Below are 22,574 nucleotides of genomic sequence, written 5' to 3' on the forward strand. Positions count from 1 at the left end.
AAACTTTTTTTTTTTTTTTGGAATAATTTTCTTACTCTTACCTCTACTGAATCCAATCCATTAATAAACTTACCCCCAGAAATAAAGCTCACTCTCTCTCCATAAAGCTTAACCTAAACAAGTAGAGCAACATAGCTAACATAAGGCAGATTATATTGAGCTGGCTTGATTATCCATTACCAAACCTCCGCCCCCCCCCCCCCCAACCCTCCTCCCAAAAAGAAAGAAATAGTAAAAAATAAATAAATAATCGAATCCCATCTGCTAAAGTAAGGTTGCGGATCTCATCAGCAGGAGTAACGCTAACCAGTACCAAATGGAAGTTTGAAGTTAAGATTTTCATGGCAATTAGTTTCAAATTTTGAACGCGCTCTCTCTCTCTCTCTCTCTCTCTCTCTCTCTCTCTCTTAAATATCTTAAACATAGGAGAAGCTTTCACTGAGTAGATCCGCATCAAATCCAGTAAAGCTACACAAATACTAACCACATAATAAGGCGTCCCGGAGCATATCTACGCTTCAGAGTATCCAACCCTTTCGTAGCCTTGAAAACACCTAATCGTGAGAGAGAAGGGGCCGGAGCTATGCTCTGAAGAGTAGAAAATATTGGAACTCAGTCAACGCATTCATCTGAAGAAAGCCCAGAAGAGGAAGAGAGCGTTCACAGATAGGTTAAGAGAGATGTTCTTCTTCTCTCTTTTCTTAACCTTTTTACACAGAAAAGGGCAAAAAAAAAAACAAAAACAAAAGAAAGAAAGAAAAAAAAAATTACATGTAGAACCCTAACTATAGGACTTGAGAACTGCGAGCCAGCTTTCTCGTCTAATCGGAAACAGCTTAACCTGTAAAAAACCCTAACTACAATGGGAACAGGGAATAAACACTTTCCAACACTTCATCAAAGCCCTAGAATATAATGGAAAAGAAGGTAGATACCTTCACCTATCAAAACCTTAAAAAGAAAAGAGAGATAAAAAAGTGAAATGCAACGATACAGACAAGAATCTTTGTCACTACTATGACAGGGTATGCAACCCAGATTGAGAAAACCCTAGAAAAAGAAAATCTGCTTAATTTCTTAATCTTTGCTAGTAATTTCTGGCAAATATTCACTAGTCCAAAAAAAAATTGTATGTAAATATTAAAAGCGAAATTTGATAAACACATAAAGAAAGGTAAGAAGAAAGGGCAGATAAAAAAAAATGGGCCTTTCATATTTAAATTTAGAAGAAAAAAAAAAGTAGAGAGAGAAGATCTTGAATATCTGTAGAGAGAGAAGATCTTGAATATCTTGAAGATATTGAAGAAGGAAGAGTGCTTCACCGAAAAAACACAAAAACAAAAAAAGATGTGGAAGAGAGAACCCAATTAATGGTGGAATCTCTCAAGTGATCAAAAGGAAAAGCTAGCTCATGCTGTTCCCCACCATATGTCCTTTGTTAGCAACTTCCCTGATTCAACACGGAACTTTGCTGATTTCTGGTTTGTGGAAAATTAATCCTTTTGTCTGGCCGTGTGGGACTGTGTGTCAGTCATCAGCCGAGTGGCTGAGACATCTCTGAGGCAAAATTAACCAAAAAAAAATTTGAGGCAAAAGCTGTCCGCACAAGCAAATCCCCGGAATAGAAAACTAGGAGATATTTCTTTTACTAATTAGATTTAGGAATCTCTTTTTTTTAACCCTTAGACACTGGACGGGTACTGTGGCATAGCCAACTAGTAAAAGGTTATCCAGTGCGACAACCGAACCATCATTGACAGAGTCAGAAATTATTCAATAACACAAAAGCCCCTCCGAAAAAAGAAAAAAAAAATCAAAGGAAGCTAGTTAAATTCATGAGCTAAAGTGCTAAACTACCTTGGGTTAGCCAAAAATAATAATTATAAATATTTTTTGATCTAAATTTGGCGTTTGATGGTTTTAGGTTTCATATTAATTATATTTGAAACATTTTGTCCTCTCATAAAAGTCTCTCTACCTAATAGTTTGAGTTTTTGGATTAAATATTTACATAGTAACAGAGTGGTTTGAGTATCGATTAGTCTTGAGGCCTTCTATATTCTTATGTAACTGTGAATCCCTTTTTTGCTTTTGAAATGGATATTGCCAATTGGTTTAAAAAATTAGAATTGAAATATGGTTGGATTTCATAGTTCTCTTCATGACTTATAGCTTGGTAGAAAAGGAGCAAAGAAAATGAAACCAACACCGAATTCGCAGGATATGTGGCACCTTTATGCAAGCCATCATAAGCTGAATGGATGGTGATAATGGCAGGTTTATGGTGTTCTACAGTTGCAGTGATTTGTTGGTTGCTGAAGAAGAGAGCAATTATTTCCCAATAACTAAATCCTAATGGAGAATAAATCAAACTCAGGAATCAACTTCCTTGACAAGAAAAACCTTCTTAGATATTATTAGATATCATTATTGAAACCTAAAGTATCCCATGCCCGGTAACTGCTAAAATTCTAGCACCTATATTAACTGGGAAAAAAAAAAATTCTTTAAGTAAGTCTTTAACGATCCAACCAACAAGGACTGTTTTAATCTATATTGCTAATTAAAAAAACCTATGATTAGTGTTGGAAATATATCATCTAAATCATACAAGAAACTACATGTAGTAAGAGAGTATAGATTACTTACCTGAGTTGTAGACAAACCAAGGTTGAAGACGATGATTGCAAGCACTTAAATTGCGTCACAAACCTACGAATACATGAAGACAATTAAAGAATCAATGGGGCCGAGTCATGCCACTAGTGACTTTCCTTAAGACTGTAGACATGGTGCATGACTAGTTATTGCAAATCAGCCTCCGGTATAAAACAGTCTCATTCCCCCCCCCAGCCCCCAGCCCCCAGCCCCCAAGTCTTTGCACTTGCATACTAGGTCATGTTCAAGTTGTGCTCAGTCTATAATAGGATTGGAGTAAGACCACTTCCCAAAACAATGAAAATGGAGGCAAAACTTGCGAGAATATGAGAAAGTTTGAGTGCAAGAGAGAGTTTGTAGAACACTTCATTTAACAAGTGTCTAAAACCGTCGTCCTCCATAAATAGAGGAGAAAGACCCCTTGGAAGCACCCTTCCCAAAGAATGTGACCCATCAAGTGACACAAAGAAAGGCGCCGAAACCAGCAGTGAAAGTGCACTAGATGGCATGAGAAGAAGAATTGCCGGCCAACATAACTAGCACCAAGTGTGGGACGGAGAGTCAAGCTAGTCGAATTGATTTCTGCCAAACCCCAACATAGAACACTTTTTGGCTTACATCGGACCAAAAGAAACCAGGCCAAGTCTAGATCCGAGCAAAAACACAAAAGAGGTATTTTGAAACTTCAATTATATAAAACACAAAGAATACTTCAAAAAACTTTGTAATTCTACTGAAAAGCCTAATGGTATGCATGTTCTACTCCGCATGACAACCACATATCAATCGTGCGGTAGCAAAGCCATAAAAGATGAATCAAACGAAAGACCAAACACCATGTGGGAAGAAAGAAAAGTCTGAAAGCAACATCTGTTGAGAATTATGGTAAGCGACTAGGCCAATCGAATAACTCAAGTAAAGATCATACTTGATGGTACCAATAGTCAAATTCCATATTATGGTGAACAATGCACCATGTCAGTACATAGAACTAAGACATTCATAATCTATAGCTCTTATGAAAGAGGACAACCCAACACGCCTCTGTTCCCCTCCACACACCACCACCCCTTCTTCCCCACACCACCACCCGCCCCCCAAAAAAAAAAAAAAAAAAAAAAGAGGGAAAGATGATACTTTTATAGATCTTAGTAACACAAAACACATTCACTGTACCCACCATGATGGTCCAAAAAGATGATAGTATAACAAAAGAATGAGTGAAGAAAAATATAGATTTATGAAGAGAGAGAGAGAACTAAAGGGCACAAACCAAGGGATCAACAAAGAAAAAGACCTGCTTCGACCTAATAAAAGCAATTTCAACAAATTACTTCCCTCTTTCCACTCCCTCGCAGTTACTACTCTAAACTATGTTGTGATTTAGTAATTTAACGATTTCTAATTCCCTAATTACATCAACATTTACTCAAAAAAAAAAATTGGAGACCAAGGATTTAGATCTCATGTATCCGATCGTATCAGTCAATTTTACCCATATTTTTCATAAAAATAGATTTTTATACGATTCTAACCCCTGTTCCGATACCAATACTCAATTCGGATCGATCTGACATTGGTATTAGTCTCAACATATACCAATATGATATGACAATACAATACTGATACTTAAAACCATGTTGAAGACTAACTATACTGAGTTACTAATTCCACTCTAAATATGAAACTAAGACTCAATTAGAAACACTATGCATGGAAGCTACCCAAATATATAGAATATGAAATTAAGGGGAGTGGAACTATGGTGGCCTGGCACAGGAAACACCCAAATGCAGGTGGGTGTGAGAAAAGACCCAGCCGTAGAGCTATGTCTAGGCGTTTCGTACGCTAGATTGGCAGGCTTTATTCCCCCCACCCCACCCCCCCAAAAAAAAAGTTAGATTCCATATTCACATGAATATCAAAAGCGAATATCCTGCCCAATTTCACCTTTCGTTGAATTGATCATAGCCTTCTCAAAAGAGATCAGAGTCACCCAATCCTAGTCTTCTTGGAATTGAAAGGTAATTGAATTATATTTAAATGTCTTTCGAACCAAGATAAATAGGAATTCTTTTAATTTTACAAAAGTAGCATTAAAAGCGGGAAAAAAAGATATATCTTATAGAACTACTCAAAACAAAAATAAAATAAAATTAATTGCACATACAAATCCATAGAAGCATCAATGATCTTGAGTCCATTTATAAGTACCAAGAAAAAAAATATATGTATATTAAAGCTTGAGATGCTCCTATAGCAGGTGATGATTTATTTGATATGGGTCACTTCCATGAGAAACATGCAGGTTCAATAGCAAGTAAATACAAAGGTGGAAAATAAAAATTGATACAAGAATATAGTGAAGATTTATGTCTTCTTGAAAACATGGCCATCATGAGAATTTTTAAGACATGCAGAACTTAGCTTCATTTGTGCACTGGAGTTTCTCCTAATTATCATATCATGATAAAGACATTCAAAAGAGGCAATCACATTCAAGGAGGCTACCAGAAAATAATATAATGCTAGGGTATTCAAGGAAGGTAACTTGGTGATATCCGTGTCTGATTTAGGGCTTGAATCATAATATTCAAATCAACCACCTGACATTGATACTGTGTTTTTTGCACTAAATCTAAATACATCTTAGCACATTACCTTTTTTTGGTTTAATGATCTTATATTTTTGTACATTTATCTATGTGACTAAGTGAAGAATACAAAGTAGTGAACAGAGGTTCAAGGAATCAGGATTGGATCGGCTGAACCTATCAATTCAAATTGGAACCAATGAAAAAAAAGAGCTACTGGGGAAGAACACTGCTGAATGCCATTGATCAGAATAAAAAATCTACCTGAGGAAAAACAGGAGCAAATCCACTAAACAAAAACAATGAAAATCTCATATGAATCAAGATCTCCTTGATGAAGTCCCTGTCTCATCGAATCGAATACTTTGTCAAGTTCCAGTTCAAGAATGGCAACTGAAGAGTGGTTTTTCCTATCAAAACCTCAACAATCTCAATAAGTTGGAGGAAATTCTCAGTAATATATCTCCCACTAATGAAGGCTGTCTCATTTTCGCTAACCAAGGAGCCAACAATGCTTTTGGTATATTAGCTAGCTCCTTGGTGATGAAGTCTTTGATAGAACTAGCCCCTTCCACTTAAGGGATCAGATAGAGGAAGGTGTGATTAATCTCTTTTATCTATTTCAAATTCTCATAGAAGCTCCTTGATTGCATGGATAAGATCCTTCTTCACAATCATCCAAGCTGATGTGAGAACTCCAAGCTGAAGCCATCTGGACTAGGAGATTTAATATCTTTGCACGATTTGATAGCCCTAAGGATCTCATCTTCACTGGGAAGGGTACCAAACAAGTTATGTGGGTCCCTAAAGATCTCGTTCACAACAGGGGTTGTTACTATCAAGTGATAAGATGATCAGCAAGTTATTCTTTTGCCAGAACATAGTCACTTTTTCCCCCAATCCATGCACTCAAGAATTTAAGAAGAGGATGTTATACTCCAAACTAACAAGAACCTAGACACCACTATAATGCAAAGATAACAATAAAACGAACAAAACAAAGGCAAAAAGGAATTCTAAGCCTAGCATGTTGTTTTGCAGGTTAGATTTCAGTTTGTAGGGTCACTCGGGATATTTATTTAGTTCAATGTTTATGTCATGAAGTAGGTTGTCGAGTAGTATATGGATTTAAGATATTTTTATTATAGGTCATGTAAGTTAGGAGATATGACTTGAACTTTGTTGGTTTGAAGGTTTTACTTGCTTTAGTTGGGCTCAATAAAACTGCTTTGAAATGTTGACAGCCTTTTAAGTGTCATAGATACAAGTAATGGGCTACTTTTTGTGGGTGAATAGAAGACATTAAAAACCCAAAGATATTTCAAAGGAGAAAAGGAAAGAATAGAAAGAATACATAGAGAGAACTACCTAATACATTTGACGGTAAACTAAAGAGGAAAGAAGGACCAAGCCACCCTAAACCAGCCAAACACTAAGACCGAACCACAAAGGGTGCAAGAACCAAACCCCTACAAATATCTAACCACAACAAATTCTAGATAAGAAGAACCATCCACACCCCCCCCCCCCCAAAAAAAACAAAAAAGCATTTGGACATACTCCTAGTAACTTTGGTCTTCATGGAGGACGAGAGCTAGACGGAGCAGATTTTTCCTTTTCCCATTTTGATTGTTGGGAGGAAAGAAAGGTCCCTTGAGATTCTTTATATCAATAGGAGAACTCACTCGGTCCATATGTACGACCTTAAAAGAATGATCACGCATTACCGCGCCACTGTTATAGCCCTCTGAATGGTAGGGAGAATTATCCCCACCACCTACAACCATTTGAATTTTGCCACCCTCCAACAGATGGACATCCTGACCCACCATCACCTAACATATAGCCATGCAACTCTAGAGGACGATGAGTAGAAAGAACGATAGGTTGGGTTGGGTTGGCAGTAAACCGTCACAAGAAGCAAGCTCAAAAGGGTAAGAGTCGGAAGACCCTCCCTCCTCCAACTCCAATCGACTGCTAACTGCACCATCAAGACTTGGGGCTTTGATATGCAAGAGTAGGACAACAATCCATATCCAACATGCCATGGTCTCCAATCAGCCCAACCTCAGACTTGGACCATGTTGCACATAAGCAGCACAACAGTCCCTCTCCAACATGCCATCCTCTCCTGTAGTTTTCAGAACCGAAAAACAATTCCAAATACTTAAAACGGGTTGGCAACACTACACTTGCGCATTAGAGCATGAAACTAAGAAGGCAATGCAAGTGGTCCTTCGTCAGCTCGCATTTCAGACCTCTTTATAAAAGAAGAATCTTAGTGAGGGCACATTAGTTTCGTCCTTGAACTTGTCATATTTTATCTCATTCTTCTCAAGCCCTAACATCAGTCTTCTGTTAATTCTCAAATAGCTCACGGTACAATTTGAACAACTCAACATTAGTGATATGACCTGTTATGGTCAAGAAAATTCACTCTGATACCACTTGATGTAGATCCGGATTCCAAAACTCATACTTGGATCGCTTATGGGCCCATAATTAACAACTAATCCAATTTGAAAGAATTAGTGGAATTTTTATAAATTCAAGAATGATTCAAGCACTTAAAAGTGAAGGGGATAGAAAATAGGTTCAAACTGAAGTTAAATCTGAAGATAAAGGGGTTTCTAGAATATCAGAATAAGTAGGGGAGTAATAAAACACAAATTTCAGAAGAAGGGCTTATTTGTAATACTCAAAAATCAAAATCATAAAGCATGAGAATAACCTGATATATATGTGTATGTGTTTTACATGCATCGTATCACATGACAAATATATACAACAACATCTAAAACCTGACCCCAACTTAATGGGGTCAGTACATGTAGATTCAAACCAAGGACGAGCACGAGGATCCATGTAAAAAGATTGGCGGGTTATGGCTAATTATAATATATGTCGGTTATCAACCTAATGCACCGCTAAAAATCACCACAGTCTTTTAACAACAAACTATAATAAGGTATAGACTATCTACCTGACGTACCATATGAATCGGTCAAGCTAAAGGGTCCTACATGCATTACACCACTATGAAGACAATCCATCACCTAACCTACTTTTATGAAAGGAGGAATGAGATAATGAATAACACACAACTATATATTGAAAACTATGTAATCAACACACAACTCCGCATTGAAAACTATATATGCAACACACAACTCCGCGTTGAAAATTGGATAAGCAACCTACAACTTGTGCTAGAGGTATCTGTGAATAGCGGTTCAATAAATCAACATGCCCACCACCACAAGCAAACCAATTACAACTCACATGATTTATGCCCACAACCAAATCCACCACCAGACTTACTACTATATAATAAGGATTTGATAGAAGAAGACTCGGTAACCCCACAAGCAAACCAATTGTTATGTATACATGACAAATGTATACTTAGCATAGCATATAGTCATACATATATCTATATTTATTAACTAAGTTTTGTAAAATACTTTTTTTTTCTTAAAGACATATCTTTTTAGTAGAATTTACTTTAAATAATCATTTAACTTGGGATACTTGAATATTTGATTTGGATCAGTTGTTTCAAATCTGAAATATTTAGATTTTGAACTAAATCCGCTAGGATTTGGCTTAAGTCCAACCATTCCAACCCATTGACTACCTAGTTGTAGCAGCTTATTTCAATTAATATTAAACTAATTGTTCTAATCTTTAAATCCTCATGAAAAACCCCTAACCATTGGATTGACTTCAGTTGTTCTAGTCTTCAACCTTACATATAACTTCATAAAACCCTAACCATTGGATTGACATCACAAAATTATTTTTAACCTCCCATCTTAACATAACCCATTCTAGGTATAATGCCCTGACCCCATTAATCTTGCATAATATTGTTCTCTTTGGCCCTTGAGCCTTAAGGCTTTAAAACGCGTTGTGCCATGTTAAGGAGGCTAGAGGTTATTAACTAGCCTCGTAATCTCTCCCTAGACGATGTAGGACTAAAGTTTGCACACCCTCACCAATCTCCCAAACCCCCTACTACTTGCAGTATTCTTGGTGGGGACACCTCACCACTCCCAGCCGGGTCTGGTACTTGCTATATTCTTGGGTGTCACAACTTCTCCCCTTTCGGCACAACGTCCTCGTTGTGGCCCCACATGTTATCGGGATCTGCTCTTTTGTAATGTCCTGGCTCTATTAACATTGTGCAATATTGTTATCTTTGGCCATCTTTGGCCAATGGGTCTCAAGGCTTTAAAACGCATTGTGCCATGTTAAGGAAGCTAGAGGTTATTAACTAGCCCAATAATCTCTCCTTAAGCGATGTGGGACTAAAGTTTGCACAACTTCATCAATCTCTCAAACCCCTTGGTACTTACCATATTCTTGGTGGGGATACCTCACCAATCTCCCAGGCGGGTCTAATACTTGTCGTTTTCTTGGTTGTCACACTAGCTCATGAAACACACATAATCTCAAGATGCTAAAAAATCATTTTAAATCCTAGTCTATTCTAGCTGTTTGTTATCATTCCTTCTAAACTCTTACAACATATTCTCCTAAAAGCTTACATTATTTTTTGCCTACATGCCAACTTTTCTTGCTCTTCCTTCCATTGTAACCTAATGCTATCCTACATTCACTCTTAATTTGTAGATGCAAAAGGTTATATTCCATTGGAGAGAAAAATATTCCCTTGGAAAATTGCTGTTGGATTACATTCCATAGTCTTGAAGCCTTTTTTTTTTTTTTTTAAATCGATAATATCAAATTTATTACAAAAGAAGGAAAACAATATACAGATACAAAAAGGATCCCCCTTAGATGGAGGCAAGCCCCAAGATAACCACAACAGTACATAGGACCAAAAGGGGAAAACTTGTTGAACAAGCCCAAGCCATGGCCCAAGAGAGGCCAAAACCCAAACAATCACAACCACAACCACAAAAAGCATAATTTTAACTAGAAGACCATATGGGCTGAACACTCCACTTCTCCATAAGAAATTGATTTTGAAGGGTTTTTGGACCCTTGGGAATGATAACCCGACATCGTTCCTCCACATCGGATCGTACGCTTTTGACAACGATTGGTCTTGTGCTAATCTTATTCCAAAAGATTCAAAATTTCCTCTCCTTACAAATGTGGTCGTTGGTACAACAAAAGACTAACTTGGTAATGCATCCTATAAGATCTCCATTGAATGAGTTTACCATTAGGTGAGCACAACCTAAGGATATCACCCCAGACTCAGGATGAGAAGGGGAAATATAAAAAATAAAAAATAAAAAAGATGGTTTCTAGTTTTCAGCTCCGCCCAACATAAACAATAATAGGGTGCAACCACAATTGACCTTCACCAAAATTGGTCCGTAGTTGGAAGAGCATCCAACATACACCTACATGTAGTGAAGGATTGACGAGGAATACATGAATAAAACCAAACACAAGATGTCCAAGGCAACTTAGGGTGAGGGCTTCTTGGGATCTTTCCAGATGGTAAAGCCCTTATCGTTGCATGTTGTTGTTGTTGTTGTTAGCATCATCATCATCATTCGTATTATTCTTATTATTATTATCATTTTCATTTTCATCATTATTATTGCCTTAATTACCATGATTATCATTTTCATTACCATTGTTATTACCACTACTATTATTTTTATTATTATCATAAATAAGGAGAATCTATTCTTATAACTGAACTACCAAATGGATTTCTTAATTCTTGAATATTTTTTATTGATGTATCCTAATAATTCAATTTCTTGACAAAAAACTGTTACCTTAAGAAATCAATCTGAATTTAAAATCGAAATCCACCCAACGAGAGCCATAAGGACATTATGGTGTACGATTTTGATAGTATAAACAATCCTTGAGTTTGAACTATGGAGGATCTTAAGGCTATTTAATCAAACAGGGATTATAACAAATGGATGAGAATGGGCTGAAGTTTTCCAAATGGGAAATAGAATAATCAATGAATGAGCATGAGTAAATTCAATTAAAAGAAAAGAGCTAAAACCAAACCTAGGTTACTAATTGATCTAGACCTCTGATAAATTCAATAGATATCAAAAGCCAAAAATATTATTTATAAAACCCACATTCCTAGAAGTAGGAAGGTCAAAAACAAGAAAAGTGATGTAATTAAGGAGGATAAGAATAGTAGGTAGATAAGCATAGTAAGCAGAGTCAATGAAGAGAACCACTCAAAGCATTAGTACTTTCGATTCGAATCAATGAAATAGTTCCCATGCTTTTTAAACCAAGAACATATGAGGAGAAAATAAGAGTGAGGGAATAAAATCTCTACAATTCAATAGAATACACATAAAACCTGGATTACAATCTCCAATAATGTAGTCTTTGTTATGATTTCATGATCAAGACCTCCTATCTTTTACATCATCTCGATGTCTACTCACTTGATCCCTATTCCATATAGACGGCAAATAATAGGACTATAAATTTGTAATCCCAATTTTAATATATTTGGAAAGGGAAAAAATCATTTTCACAGCCCCACTTATCTCAATGGTCCACCGTTTTGAGCCATGTGGTAGGACGAGTGGCAACAAATAAGAAAGACGTTTTTATTTGTTTGATTCAAAAAAACTAGAAATATCTAACTAACTATATAAATTTCTAAATAGAAAACTATGTGAGATCAGTCTTAGTTGTTGAGCTTAGGTCGAACGGAACATTGGGAAAGTCCATGGCTAAGCACCCCCGGTGGTGAGGCTTAGCCAAAGTGAGATGACGTAATGACTCTACCCATTTGGATGGATAGTTTGAGTTTAGATTATATATCCACCTATCCAATTTTTTAACCTAATTCAATCAAATATCCTCTCATATATTAACATAAATTCTTGTATTTTTTTAGTCACCATTGAATGTTGCTGATATAAATTTTAAAAGCTTTATTTTTTTCACTTGATGGTATACCTATGCATTAAAACTTGACTTAGTAAGGGAATTGGGATTTACTATTCCACCCAAATTGAAGACACAACCTCTTAAGTCGCAACATCTAATCTTTGGATTGGACTAAAAAACGGGTAATTTGACCACCTATATTTAGGAGTGAGAGCACAAGGATGAAACTCACTATCCATAAGTCTAATAACAGGTCACATCACCTTGGACAATCTCTTCATCCTTGGTGGCGTGAAACTTTCTCCATTATTGCCAATTGTCTTTTAACATATCCCATATCTTATCTACTCCATGTACCAACAGGCAATAGTCCTCTTCGAGTATGATCCGTATCATATATTGATATATATCTTTTTTTACTAGTTGATGCAATAAACCATGTTAGGAAGAATCTTATAATGGTTATCATCCCTTAGGGCCCACCAACTTACTTACCCAGAAACTAAATCGCAACCACAAGAGAGAGAGCTAGAGAAAACATAAACGAGTGGGAGGAAAAGAAAGACAGGGAGAGATGAATATTCTCAGAAGAAACTTAAATTTTGGAGACCAACCATAAACATAATGAAAGCAGATGTACTGGGGAAGAAACAAGTAGAGAGAGAAAAAACCTAATAATAATAATAAAGGATGTTCAGCTACTGCATTTTGACCATCTTTGTTTGGTGGGTTCCATGGAACTCTAACATGTGATGAGGTAGCAACTAAGACTGAACCTTTTTTTGGGTAGAAAACTTACACTGTGAACCTACAAAAACATTGAAATTTTGCAAAAGAGAATCCAATAATCCATCAATTTGAAGAAGTTATAATCAGATGATTAACCATCATCCCATGTGCAGGGACAGATAGAACCACATTCCAGTGATTACTTTTTGGTGGGTCCTACTTTTAACATCTTAGAATTGTAGCTTTCCAATGCCCATCACATCATATCACATCAAATTCATGATCCATTCCATCATGCTGAGATAAGGATGAGGATGGGTCTTCAAACAAGAGAATATCAAAAAAAAAAAAATCCTTAGAAAAGGGACGATCATAATCATCCATTATCCGTTACAATAATGGGTTAGTTCCCAGTATCCAGTACACACTCTCCACTCTCCACTCTCCACTCTCCACTCTCCATTAATGCAAAACTAACTGTTAATATAATGGTGCAATCCCAATTCCCAATTCCCAATTCCCAAAAACGATAATATTATGACATATACTAAACATGTATACTGTAAACATAACAACGCAGTCATGCAGTGACCGTAAAGATACAAAACAAAGCGTTCAAACTTGAATTAATCACTATTGGCTGTAACCATAAATAATGGGCTGAAATCACATAGTCCAAAAGCACCACAGAGACCTCTTGATGTCCAGGATATAAAAGGGTTATGCATGAGGTGAGAAAAATCCAAGACAAAGGACAAAGAAAAAACCCAAAAGGAAAGAGAGAAGGTTGATGGACATGGTACCTACTTTTCTGCGATGTTGCAATCTTGATTGGTCATTACCCATGAAACCTCCTAGCTTTTCATCCTTAAATCCACCACTTTTAGCGTATCCACACGTTCAAAGAGAAAAAGGAACCAAAAAGGTGAAGCTTTGAAGACTGAAAACATGAGAAAAGGAGGACACCTGAAGAGTAAAAACAGATAGACATGGAAGAAGCATTAAAGAACGTGACAAACAACCTTTAAAGTTTAAAGTAACAGTAAACTAGTAGTAATTCAAAAAAAAAAAAAAATTAATAATAATAATAATAATAATAATAGAATAGGGTTTCAGGAATCAGAACAAGTGGTTGCAGTCTTAAGCGGCAAACCCGGAAAGAAAGACTCTGGTCTCTGGGTATGGCTTTCCATGGGTATGGCTCGAAAAGGATGGGATAGCATGGAAAGATCTCTTTTTTTTTTTTTAACATTGAAGATCATCAACATAAAGAACAACAGCTGTCACTGTTCTCTTCTCTCTTTCTCTCTCTCTCTTTCTCTCTTTCTCTCTCTACTTTTTTACCTGCCTTATAATATATGATTAGTAACTTGGGAAGATGTGAATCGCTGGACAAGATCCAACTAAAGATTAATTGCAGTCTACGGAAGCCTACAATCAATGAATAACTTGGCACTTGCCAAGTGAAAGATGATATGGGAGGATCCATGTGAAAGAATGAGAAACCAAATCTTTTTTGACTTTTGAAACAAAGGGTCTCTCCAAGAAGATTTCCTTCCCTGGTTAGTTTCAGCTTGCAACTCTTCAATGATTTTGGCACTCTCAAATCTTTGACTCTTCTTAATCATAGAAGCAAAATCTTCCTCACCATAATGGCCCACTCAAGGAGTAGTTACACTCAGTATTAGACTAACAAGTGGATCAGATCCCACATGACTTGATGGGGTCCCACTTAGGATATCTTCTTTCGTGGACCTCATTATGATTACAATAATACTGGATTTTGGATGGTAAGTCATAAGTCAATAACCATAGGATCTGTAGTTCCCACTATTTCACCACATTCCCCCCTATGGTCATAGAATGGTTAGAGTAGTAGAGTAGGTGCAGCATTGGGGATTGAAATCTCATCCCATCAACCTGATATCTCCTTGATTGGACCCACGGAATTGTGGGGTCCAAAGCGTGGGGGACAAATCCGCAGACCAAATTCTATGGATGGAGGGAAGAAAAACAAGGAAGAATATTAAGTTGTCTCACACTTGAGTCATTGAAATCAACGGTTTGAAAAAGATGGTGACTAACCCATCAAATCAAAGGATTCTAATCAAGGGGTAGCTTTACTATACTACTCTCCTAGCAAAAAAAAAAAAAAAAATCTTAACCATACTACTCTATAGTATAGAGTCTAGACCAGTCTCTAGTTCCAGGAATTCAGTTACACTTCCACACGAACCCTCCAAGAAGAACTCAGGAAGTCAGGATTCGATGATGATGGTTTGAAATTCAGCCCTGGTTCTCCTAATTCATAGCCTATACTACCTCTGATTCTTAGATTCTTACTCCAAAGAGTCAGAGAACCCCAGAGATCAACACCTCAACTAGTAGCCTTCTGTATAGGCTTTTAATTCTTCTAATAATTAACTAATCTATACCTTCCACGGTTGTCCACTAAATCAGGCAATCATTTACTTTATATCAAAGCAGGAGAAGAAGGGGAAAAAGAGAGAACCATCTTTCTCCTCAGCAAGAAAATTGTTGGAAGTTAATTACCTCAATTCATCACTGTTGAATCGTCAATAAAGCAGAAAATGAATCTCTACATTGCCGGCCACAACTCTAGGTAACCTGTCCATTAGAAAGTGTGAATGAGAGAGAGTCACTGTAAGGAGGAGAAGAAGAAGAAGAGGAAGAAAAGAACAACAGAAAGAGAGAAAGAAAGAGGAAAAGAAACTGGTTATACCCTCAGAAGAAGCCTTGTAAAGAGTAAAGTCTTAAAAGAATGGGAAACAAGATACGGGAAAAAGAAACCACAGAAGTAGGTGAAAAGGGCAAAGTCCATTGCACTAAGAAAAGGGAAGAAAAGGGGAGGTATCAAGCCGTCTTCGCAGACCCTTTATCACTTCTTCCTTGAAAAGGTGAAAATCTTTCATGAAGGGAATTGAGATTCCTTCCCAGTCCCACTTAGTTGCAGGAAACCTTTTCTGAGCAAAAGGCTAAGAATTTGAAAGACTATTTTGCAGTTCTTCCATAAAGAAAGAAACAAAGAAGCTTTAAATACGGACCTGAATTTTTATGTTTACAGCTTGACTTATTATTGGGTGTCATTGTATGTCATGAGAAGCAATTTCTCAGACTCTTTATTTCATTGATGGTCAGTAGCCTTAATTAGGGTTACAGTCCGAAATCGAAATCTGTATCTCATAATTCTTTCTTTTTTGTTTATTTTTCCTCTTCCTGGGTTTGATCTTAATTCCTGAAATTCCTGACAATTGAGACTAGCGTTAGAGAAAGAGTGAAAGTGATATGAAGTAAAACTATTTCAAGTTTACAGTAAAACATGTCTTATTTCAAGTTTACAGTAAAACATGTCTTTCCTTTGTATCGAAAGTTTTATGATCCAATCCATCGTGTCATACATTAAGGCTCCTTGTTTTGTAATCATGATCGTGTAGTGTAATAATTATTATGTAATCTATCTTCTTTTTTTCTGTTTTTGGCAAAGATTGTGTAATCTATTTAGATTTTTTCAAATCAGTGTTTTCGTTAAAGCAAGAATAAAGTTGTGTACATTATGACTCTCGTTAGACTCTACAATAGTGAAAAACAGTATTTTCATTTGGTAATTGAAAGGTTTTTTTTAGTTTTATGATTTTTTTAATGATATTTTTTAGTTTTGAACATATCTCTTTTTCAATCGTTTCCTTTGTAATTACGATTCATTTGATGAGCTTATTAGTCTATGATTCATCATGATAAAAGCATGATAACTATTTTTTTTGTATAACAAGAGGTTCAGACCCTATAGTGGTGCGAAACCGTCTTTCCACAAAGCAAGGGGAAGGTTTTATATATTTTGGTCCTCCCCATACCTTGCATTAGTGAGAGCTTGTGCACCATCCGTCCCTTTTTTAATCTACTTAAATCTCTTATCATATTAGGCCCTCTTTAGTATCATTTTTCTTTTCAATTTTTACCTATTTAACAAAAATCATTAATGGAAACCATTTCTTTATCAAAACATAAAAATGTTTTAGTAACTATTTGGAAAAAAAAATGGTTTTTTTGTGAGAAATAGTTTGGTATTCCTATGTGCAAAGGTTTTTTGAAGAAATAGGTAAAGAGATGTTCCCTACATCCATATTCTTTATAACTCTCTTTCTCCAGTTTGGACTGAAGAAGAAGGGCTTTACCAAAAATAAAAGACTGAAGAAGAGGGGTAAGGGATTTGGATTTCTAATTACAAAGCAGATAACTACTTTACTTCTTCATATTAGGACTTTAAACATATGCTCATTAAAGTTCAGCGCAAAATTAACTAAATATCAATTTAGGCCAAAACACATAAATGACTTTTGATCTCTTTTTGATTTTTGTGTTTTGTCATTTTTTTTAAATAGAAACAAGCTCTATTAATGATACCAAATGCAACCAAAATCGTTTTTATGAACAAAAATCAAAAAGCAAAATGATACTAATAAGGGTCTACAGATAAATATATTTTTCAGTTTCTTTTTAAATCAAGAGGATTTTTATTGCAAAGTAATGGAGCAAAATTTTAAAAACCAGGTCTAGAATGTTCTGATTTTTTATTTTTATTGAATCATCAAAAAATTAGAAAAAGAAAATTGAAAATATATTCTTCCATCACACGAGCTTTATCTAAGAAGACGAAAAAAAAAAAAAAAAAAACCTTCAAAGATGAGCCTTAGGTGAAGATTCCAGAAGCCCACGCCTAACATGGCTATTGAAGATGAACGATGAATAGTCTTATTGAGTTTTCACCAGCACTAGCTACTATAGATTCCTGAACAGTTCTTTGAAGAAAAACATCTTCCAGGCAAGTCAATTCCAAAGGACGCTAGTTGACCAGTTGCCAATTTCCTCTAAGTTCATAGAAGATTATGCAAGGGTCTAAGACAAGTTCATAGATGGCGTCCATAGGAAATAATCTCTTTGCTTTGCTCCATCTCCCATGGATACATCAACACCATCCATCCCTCCCCTATGCTCCTTTTCCTTTGGGCACTATAAAAAAGAAACAAGGGCATATAAGAGAATATATAAGTGAGGAGGAGATACACTTTCAAACAACTTACATAATGGAAAGAGTACAAATCATGTTTTTTTTTTTTGGCTAGAAGTCAGCAAAGATTATATTGAGCCCAAAATGAATATGATGTACAAGATTTACATACAGACACACCCAGATAGATACACCCAGATGGATCAAAAAATAAAATAAAACGTATACAGTAAAAGTATACACTGAAGACCTTTAAACTCAACCCTCATCATGGACATCAGAATAGAAAGAGGATCTCAGAATTTGTGTAAAAGAGCCACATTTGGCATTGCCATCACGAATCATGTTTTAAACAAATAAAAAAAAAAAAAGGTAATTTACAGTGCCACCCCCTAGAGAATGCCACTATTATAGGAATACCCCTTCTGTTTCACTAAAGTAGACTCAGACCCCCTACCGTTAGTCACTGTTAAGTGAAGAGTTGAGATGACTATTATACCCTATTCAATAAAACTCATGTTTTAACCTAATTCCTCGTCACCTCTACCAATACTCACTTTCACCCCCAATCAGTTGGGTATATGAAGTGGTGTCTCTTTATCTCTCTTCCAACGAATCCCAAAAGCCTTGATCGAGTATGCTCGTGGGAGAAATTGAGGTAGTAGAGCACTGAATTTGCTTCAAATCTTGATCAAAAAATGGGTGTTTAAGGAGCCGAGTAATCGGTCAAGGAGAACAAAGTATTTCTCTGTTGTCTCATGTCCGAGTTTCCTGATGATCTGAGCTTTCAGCTCTTAAGTGTCAATCCGGGAGGAATGCCGCAAGGGCGGCATCTCAATTTCTGGGTTCTAAACAATCATCAAAATCACTATCTTTAAAAACCCATAAGACCTCCAAACGTACCCTCTTCAGTCCAAAACCCAAACCCTAGTGCATAAATATCTGGTTTTATAAAATTGAGGTGAGGCAGCGATTAATCCCCTTATTTTTTAATTCGATTATTGAATTCTGAAAGAAACAAACAAAACCCAGATACAAACCAAGCTCAATACGTGCTCCTGTGAGTTCGTAGATCGAAAGACTACTAAAATTTCACCCGATAATGAAGATAATCAAAATTTCAGTTACTGGAGAAAATAAATATAATTTCAATTGTTTCCATTTCAAGTTTCATTAATGGGCTTCCCGTTTGTTGCCTAGATTGTTGAGGTTTTCGTCTTGTTTCTTCTCATTTCCATTTCTTGTTCAGGAGTTCAAGAGTTTTTACTGAAACTCTAGTTTTTTGCAAAAAACGAATTTTATGGTTCTTGCCTTCTCTCCTGATTTTGATGCCCCTGTATGATCTACTTTTGTTTCTCCTTTGGTTTTTGCCTCAAGCTTCGTTCTCTGTGGTTATTTGAAATGCAGCTATTGGGGGGGTTTGTGATCCTTTTCACATGCTTTGGGTTACAATTTGAGGTTTTCATGTCACGAATGACCATTCTTTCTGTCTTATTTTTAGTCTGAATTTTAAACAAACTTCTCTGCAACTGTCTTTCTCTTGTGTTTACATCATTGCATAAATTTATCCAAAGTCTGTTGCATTGTGAAAATCAGTGAAATCTTTGTGCTGTAGGGGAATCCGATGCATGCACTTGTAGGATCGGTTTCTTTCGGAAGGTTCTTATCAGAGTCCTTAGCTTGGGAGAAATGGTCATCCTTCTCTCACAATCAGTATTTAGAAGCCGTAGAAAAATACTCCAGGCCTTGTTCAGTTCCTATATTTTAGGTAATTCATATGTAGTAAGGGTATTTTGGTATTTAAAATTAAATATAATAGCTAACATCAGCATATAAGGTATATTCCTTAACAATGATTGACGGTAGGGGGCATGAGTCCAATTTGGTGAAACAGAGGGGGTGTTCTTATAATAGTGGAATTCTCTAAGGGGTGGTGTTGTAAATTACCCTTAAAAAAATAAAAATAAAGCACTGTAAGAAGTGCAGAAAGACTATCGCTAATATCGATAGCGAGGTCTAAATCTAATACTAAGTTTTCAATGAAAACTGATATGTCCATAAAAAACAAAGGAACCACCCTACTAGGTTTAGAGCATCTAATTTCCACTTCATATGGTATCTAGCTCCAAGTGAGACTAAAATATCTAGCATGATGTTTAAATCTTTTGTTATTCCTCTCAACCCAGATGTGATAGGTAGACATAACAAAAACACTCTTACCCATATGAACAATATTGTGCCACTCCTTGAATGTTTTACTAACCCAGTCAAGTTTCCTAGGCTTTTGCCTAATTCTTCAAGAAAAAAGGACAAATATGGGATCCTTTAATCATTGAGTCCATCCACAAATATCAGTACAATCATAATTTAAGTGATGAATATCGATAAAACAATCCCAAATATACGCAAGAGTGGAATAATGGCCAAAATACTCTCCCCAACCATTTTCCAACAGAAATTCCAATACTAAAGCATTTCTCTAAACACCAGAGCCACAATGAATATTCTCACCTACAGTATTCAATTAAAGTCCTCTAGGGATGCCAAGGATCAAGCTTAGAAAAGAATATTTGCATCTTTTAAATTTCACACAATCATGTTAGGTTATAATTACAAAGGTTTTCATTTCAGTATTAATTTGATTTCACTTCCTCCCCTTATTTTCCTTTCAACCAAATTATAAGCTTAAGGATTTTGCAAACCTCATAAATTCGTGAGGGACATTATTGACATTTCAAATACAAATCCATCATATAGGATCTTTGGGCATCAGAACTAAAGGTGTCAATCGGGATGGTTCCTAATTAGTTCCAGTTCAAGGAACTGATCCTAGAATCATTGTCTATTAAACGGTTCCAGAACTAGGGTCCGATCTCTTTTCTTTTTCTTTTCTTTTTTTTTGCTTTTTTTTTTTTTTTATTTATTTAATGAGATGGGTCTGATTCTGATTCCCTAAATGGTTCTGGGTGGTTGATAATTCAGTCTCGGGTTCATGGATTCAGTGCTCACACTTACACTTCTAAAAATAGAACAATTGCGGTGTAGTTCACTAGACTATAACATAACTGTTCAAGATTCTGTTGAAACTCTTCAAGATCTCAGGGAAACTCAGAATTGAATAGTTAAAATCAAGTTTCACATAGGCCAAATTGACTTACAATTTAAAGGCAAAAACGAACTAATTTCTCTAGCCCTAATTGCATCAATCAACAGCTGATATTAAAACTTTAAAGACAATAGAAAGGTAAACACAAGGTATCCCTAATCAATGGGATCCTTGGCACATTATTAATAACCTCCACAACAGTTAGGAACTTTCCAAAAAAAAAAAAAAAGATGGAAAATATAGTCTTTCCTAAAGTCTAAAAATGTTGAAATCCCTATTGAGGGACTTCCTAGTTCTGAAATAGGGGAGAGGCTCTAAAAGCAATATCTCCATGGAAGAAATCGGTTTGGAATCTTCTTGCAATAGGCTAAGCCTTCTAAAAGGCTGAGTCAACCTCTACATGTGGGTGTGGTGGCATTCCAATCCATGTGAGATGGGCGGGCAAGGTGGATTTGTTGGCTCAGTTTTAGTAGCTTGGTCTGTCTCCGTTTTGCTTTGTGCAAGCCTTGACATGAAGTGATCTCTAAGGAACTTGAAGTGTGTTGATAAGTGAGACTTGGTTATATTGTCCTTGATGCATAGCTGAAATACAAGAATCCTATATACTAAGATAGGAATCCGCAGGTGGATGGAAACTCTATTTGATAGAAGAGAAGTTGTACAGGACTCTATTATTAGCATAATCCCAATAAGACAATAGTTAGTAAATTCGCGTATATTACGCAGATTTTTTCTGTATCCGAACGTTTCAATCAAAAAGTCATAATTTGGCGTATCAATCCAAAAAATCCGTATTTTATGCGTATTCTATAGGTACATGTATTATACGCATATAATACATTTTATACTTATTAATACATTTAGTTTGGGGAAAAAATTCAACCCCAAAAGTCAAAAAGACACTTCTCATTTAAACCCTTCTTTCCATATTGCTGCTCCCTCTCTCCTTTATTACCTTATACCCTTTATTTAACTTCATTTCAAGCTTATCCTAAATTTATTAATCAGGAACCTCATGTGTCCACACTCTTGTTCCTTTTATAATTTTGCCACCCAATTTAAAATCTTACCTTAATTACGAATCTACCGTTAGTTATTATAATTGAATTATTGAATATCTAAATGGACCTATACGCGATCTAATTCCGATTTTAGAATACGGATCCGCATTAGTAGGGGTTGTTGTGGATTTTCTTGTTTGATAAGATAATATCAATGATGATATTTTAATTTATTAAAGGATTATCCACCTGTTATTGTTATTTTTATTTTGAAAAATATATGCTATTATTTACTATGATAGGAAGTGGTTGATGGATCACCTATCAACAATGGCTATAATAGACATGATTAAACTTAATAAATATTAGATGTAAAAAAAAAAATTGATCCTTAATTAAAAGATAGATTGGATTTAAGTGTTCATGAGAGCATGGGATATTATAATTTAATTGTAAACAACCAGTTTTAGTTCATCCTTAATATCAAAATAAACCCGTATCTTTGCTTCCGGATTCTTACATAGAAATCGTATTAAACGCGTTTTAAACATGTACCGTATCATTGTCATGAGCGTTTTATTGCGCCGAATTTCTGA

The 22,574-nt window shown here is 35.8% G+C and overlaps 1 long non-coding RNA gene across 1 annotated transcript; it reads right to left on the bottom strand.

The window, feature by feature from the left end:
• Positions 1-2,649: 2,649 nt before the first annotated feature.
• On the bottom strand, positions 2,650-15,493 carry LOC122061329. Its single transcript, XR_006134624.1, has 3 exons — positions 15,399-15,493; positions 13,653-13,811; positions 2,650-2,712 (listed from the first exon to the last, which is right to left on the bottom strand). It is a non-coding gene; the product is annotated as an uncharacterized LOC122061329 (long non-coding RNA).
• Positions 15,494-22,574: the final 7,081 nt, after the last annotated feature.

The sequence above is a fragment of the Macadamia integrifolia genome, chromosome 14 (genome assembly GCF_013358625.1).
Source record: "Macadamia integrifolia cultivar HAES 741 chromosome 14, SCU_Mint_v3, whole genome shotgun sequence".
Lineage (NCBI taxonomy): Eukaryota > Viridiplantae > Streptophyta > Magnoliopsida > Proteales > Proteaceae > Macadamia > Macadamia integrifolia.